We start from the raw sequence: 6,000 nt of genomic DNA, 5'->3' as shown, positions 1-6,000 counted from the left end.
GATAAACTTGCGGGCATCCTTGAAGAGAGTAGGCCAATAAAAACCAGATTCAAGTACCTTATGTGCAGTTCTATCTCCAGCATGGTTCCCTCCATAGGCTTCGGAGTGACACTTGCGTAGGATCTGTTCCTGTTCATGCTCAGGTACACAACGTCTAATAACACCATCTACTTCATCTTTATAAAGATGTGGGTCATCCCAAAAGTAATGCCTCAAATCATAGAAGAACTTTTTCTTTTGCTGGTATGTGGAACTAGGTGGTATAGACTTAGCAACAATATAATTAGCATAGTCAGCATACCATGGAGCAGTATGAGAAGTATTTATGACATTTAGTTGCTCATCAGGAAAGCTATCATTAATAGGTAGTGGGTCATCAAGCACATTTTCTAACCTAGACAAGTTGTCTACTATGGGGTTCTCGGCTCCTTTTCTATCAACAATATGTAAATCAAATTCTTGAAGCAAGAGAACCCATCTAATAAGTCTAGGTTTAGCATCTTTCTTTTCCATAAGATATTTAATAGCAGCATGATCAGTGTGAATAGTTACTTTATAATCAACAATATAAGGTCTAAACTTATCACATGCAAATACAACTGCTAAAAATTCTTTTTCAGTAGTAGCATAATTTCTTAGAGCATTGTCTAGAGTTTTACTAGCATATTGAATAACATTTAGTTTCTTATCAACTCTTTGTCCTAGAACAGCACCTACAGCATAATCACTAGCATCACACATAATTTCAAAGGGTAAATTCCAATCATGTGGCTGAACAATAGGTGCAGAGATCAATGCTTTCTTAAGTATTTCAAATGCTTCTACACAATCATCATCAAAAACAAATGGTATATCTTTTTGTAATAAATTAGTCAGAGGCCGAGAGATTTTTGAGAAGTCCTTAACGAACCTCCTATAAAAACCGGCATGACCAAGAAAACTTCTTATACCTTTAATGTCCTTGGGACATGGCATCTTTTCAATAGCATCAACCTTGGCTTTATCAACTTCAATACCTCTTTCAGAAACTTTATGACCCAAGACAATACCTTCATTAACCATAAAGTGGCACTTTTCCCAGTTCAGGACAAGATTAGTTTCTTCACATCTCTGCAAAACTCGATAAAGGTTGCTCAAGCAATCATCAAAAGAAGATCCATAGACGGAAAAGTCATCCATGAAAACCTCACAAATCTTTTCACAAAAGTCAGAGAATATAGCCATCATGCATCTTTGAAAGGTAGCAGGTGCATTACATAAACCAAAAGGCATATGTCTATAAGCAAAAGTACCAAAAGGGCATGTAAAAGTAGTCTTTGTTTGATCTTTGGCTGACACAGGTATTTGAGAGAAACCACAGTAACCATCTAGAAATCAAAAATGTGTATGTTTGGATAGTCTTTCTAGCATTTGATCGATAAAAGGTAAAGGGTAATGATCTTTTTTAGTAGCCTTATTTAATTTGCAGAAATCAATTACCATCCTATAACCAGTAATAATTCTTTGAGGAATCAATTCATCTTTATCATTAGGAACAATAGTAATACCTCCCTTCTTAGGGACACAATGGACAAGACTTACCCACTGACTATCAGCAACGGGGTAAATTATACCTGCCTCAAGGAGCTTTAGTATCTCCTTTCTTACCACTTCTTTGATTTTAGGATTCAGCCGGCGTTGATGATCACGAACTAGTTTAGCATCTTCTTCCAAATTAATTTTATGTTGACATAGAGTGGGACTAATGCCCTTAAGATCATCAAGAGTATACCCAATAGTAGCACGATGCTTCTTCAGAATTTTCAATAATCTCTCTTCTTCATGTTCTGAAAGGTTAGCACTAATAATAGCAGGATATATCTTTTTCTCATCAAGATAAGAATATTTAAGAGTATCAGGTAACGGTTTAAGCTCAAACACGGGATCACCCTTGGGTGGAGGAGGATCTCCTAGGATTTCAACAGGTAAATTATGTTTCAGAATAGGTTCCTGTTTAAAGAATACTTCATCTAATTCCCTTCTTTCATTCATAAACATATCATTTTCATGGTCTAGTAAATATTGTTCAAAAGGATCACTAGGAGGTACGACAATAGAGGCAAGACCAATAATTTCATCTTTACTAGGTAATTCTTCTTCACGATGTTGTCTACTAAATTTAGAAAAATTAAATTCATGAGTCATATCATCTAAACCAACAGTAACAACATCCCTTTTGCAATCTATGGTAGCATTAACAGTATTTAAGAAGGGTCTACCAAATATAATGGGACAGAAGCTATATTGTGGGGAACCAAGAATAAGAAAATCAGCAGGATATTTAGTTTTCCCACACAGGACTTCAACATCTCTAACAATTCCCATTGGTGAAATAGTATCTCTATTAGCAAGTTTAATTGTGACATCAATATCTTCTAACTCAATAGGTGCAATGTCATGCTTAATTTCGTTGTATAAGTCAATAGGTATTGCACTTGCACTAGCACCCATATCACATAAGCCATGATAACAATGATCTCCTATTTTAACAGAAATAACAGGCATGCCTACCACAGATCTAGGTTTATCTGTATCACGGGGTTTAGCAATTCTAGCAGTTTCATCACAGAAATAAATAACATGCCCATCTATATTATCAGACAAGAGATCTTTAACAATAGCAATATTAGGTTCAACTTTAACTTGCTCAGGAGGCGTATGTGTTTTAATATTGCTTTTACGAACCACAGTTGAAGCTTTAGCATGATCATTTATCCTAATAGGGAAAGGTGGTTTCTCAACATAAGAAGTAGGAACAATAGGATCATTGTAAGTAATAGTCTTTTCTTCAACTTTAATAGGTGCAGCTACTTTTACTTCTATGGGAGGATGATATTTAAACCACTTCTCCTTGGGAGATCAACATAGGCAGCAACAGATTCATAGAAAGAAGCTACTATCTCAGATTCAAGTCCATATTTAGTGCTAAATTTACAAAAAAATATCGGTATCCATAAAATATTTAACACAATCAAAACTAGATGTCATACTTGACTCCTTACCATTGTCGAGGTCCCAATCTTCGGAGTTGCGTTTAATTCTTTCCAATAAATCCCATTTGAATTCAATAGTCTTCATCATAAAGGAGCCAGCACAAGAAGTATCAAGCATGGTGCGATTGTTATCAGAAAGCCGAGCTTAAAATTTTTGAATAATCATTTCTCTTGATAGCTCATGATTGGGGCATGAATATACCATTGATTTAAGCCTCCCCCAAGCTTGAGCGATGCTTTCTCCTTCGCGAGGCCAAAAATTATATATATAATTGCGATCACGATGAACAAGATGCATAGGATAAAACTTTTTATGAAATTCCAATTTCAATCGTTTGTAGTTCCAAGACTCCATATCATCACATAGCCTATACCATGTCGATGCATCTCCCCTCAAAGATAAGGGGAATACCTTCTTCTTAACAACATCTCCGGGTACACCTGCAAGCTTAAATAATCCACAAACTTCATCCACATATATTAAATGTTCATCAGGATGTTTTGTTCCATCTCCTAAAAAAGGATCAGTTAGCAGTTTTTCTACCATACCCGAAGGCGCTTCACTCCCCGGCAACGGCGCCAGAAAAGAGTCTTGATGACCCACAAGTATAGGGGATCTATCGTAGTCATTTCGATAAGTAAGAGTGTCGAACCCAACGAGGAGCAGAAGGAAATGATGTAAAGCGCTCCCGAGGTATTCTCTGCAAGTACTGAAATAAGTGGTAACAGATAGTTTTGTGATAAGATAATTTGTAACGAGCAACAAGTAACAAAAGTAAATAAAGTGCAGCAAAGTGGCCCAATCCTTTTGTAGCAAAGGACAAGCCTGGACAAACTCTTATATGATGTAAAGCGTTCCCGAGGACACATGGGAATATCGTCGAACTAGTTTTCATCACGCTCATATGATTCGCGTTCGGTACTTTGATAATTTGGTATGTGGGTGGACGGTGCTTGGGTGCTACCCTTACTTGGACAAACATCCCACTTATGATTAACCTCTATTGCAAGCATCCGCAAATACAACAAAAGTATTAAGGTAAACCTAACCATAGCATGAAACATATGCATCCAAATCAGCCCCTTACGAAGCAACGCATAAACTAGGGTTTAAGCTTTTGTCACTCTAGCAACCCATCATCTACTTATTACTTCCCAATGCCTTCCTCTAGGCCCAAACAATGGTGAAGTGTCATGTAGTCGTCGTTCACATAACACCACTAGAGGAGAGACAACATACATCTCATCAAAATATCAAACGAATACCAAATTCACATGACTACTAATAGCAAGACTTCTCCCATGTCCTCAGGAACAAAAGTAACTACTCACAAAGCATAAACATGTTCATAATCAGAGGGGTATTAATATGCATATAGGATCTGAACATATGATCTTCCACCAATTAAACCAACTAGCATCAACTACAAGGAGTAATTAACACTACCAACAACCTACTAGCACCAATCCCGGACTTGGAGACAAGAATTGGATACAACAGATGAGCTAGGCTTTTGAGATGAGATGGTGCTGATGAAGATGTTGATGGAGATTGCCCTCTTCCGATGAGAGGAGCGTTGGTGATGACGATGGCGATGATTTCCCCCTCCGGGAGGGAAGTTTCCCTGGCAGAACAGCCCCGCCAGAACCCTAGATTGGCTCCGCCAAGGTTCCGCCTCGTGGCGGCGGAGTTTCGTCCGAGAAGATGGCTTATGATTTTTTTCCCATCGAAAGAGTCCATATAGCAGAAGATGGTCACTGGAGGGCCACCAGGGGGCCCACGAGGTAGGGGGCGCGCCCAGGGGGGTAGGGCGCGCCCCCCACCCTCGTGGGCAGGGTGTGGCCCCCTGGTGAAGTTCTTGTGCTCAATGTTTTTTATATATTTGGAAAACATCATCCATGAAGTTTCAGGACTTTTGGAGCTGTGCAGAATAGGTCTCTAATATTTGCTCCTTTTCCAGCCAGAATCCCAGCTGCCGGCATTCTCCCTCTTTATGTAAACCTTGTAAAATAAGAGAGAATAGGCATAAGTATTGTGACATAATGTGTAATATCAGCCCATAATGCAATAAATATTGATATAAAAGCATGATGCAAAATGGACGTATCACCTATCATATTAGGACTAAATTCATAACCAAAGCAAATTACCATGTTGTTTAGGACTCTAAAAATAATATAAGTGAAACATGAGAGTTCATTAATTTCTATAAAATAAAACCACCACCGTGCTCTAAAAAGATATAAGTGAAGCACTAGAGCAAATGAGAAACTACTCCGAAAGATATAAGTGAAGATCAATGAGTAGTCGAATAATTATGCAACTATGTGAAGACTCTAACATTTAAGAATTTCAGATCTTGGTATTTTATTCAAACAGCAAGAAAAACTAAATAAAATAAAATGACGCTCCAAGCAAAACGCATATCATGTGGCGAATAAAAATATAGCTCTAAGTAAAGTTACCGATGAACGAACACGAAAGAGGGGATGCCTTCCGGGGCATCCCCAAGCTTAGGATCTTGGTTGTCCTTGAATATTACCTTGGGGTGCCTTGGGCATCCCCAAGCTTATGCTCTTGCCACTCCTTATTCCATAGTCTATCGAATCTTTACCCAAAACTTGAAAACTTCACAACACAAAACTTAACAGAAAACTCGTAAGCTCCGTTAGTATAAGAAAATAAATCACCACTTAGGTACTGTTGTGAACTCATTCTAAATTCATATTAGTGTAATATCTACTGTATTCCAACTTCTCTATTGTTCACATCCTCTGATACTACTCATAGATTCATCAAAATAAGCAAACAACACATTTAAAACAGAATCTGTCAAAAACAGAACAGTCTGTAGTAATCTGGATCAAACGTATACTTCTGGAACTCATAAAATTCTAAAATAAATTTTTGGACCTGAGGAATTTATCTATTAATCATCTGCAAAAATAATTAACTAAATAGCACTCC

Source organism: Triticum urartu, chromosome 4A (assembly GCF_056163025.1).
Source record: "Triticum urartu cultivar PI428250 chromosome 4A, HENAU_Tu73, whole genome shotgun sequence".
In the NCBI taxonomy this organism is placed as follows: Eukaryota; Viridiplantae; Streptophyta; class Magnoliopsida; order Poales; family Poaceae; genus Triticum; species Triticum urartu.
Note: the sequence above shows the minus strand (reverse complement) of the source record.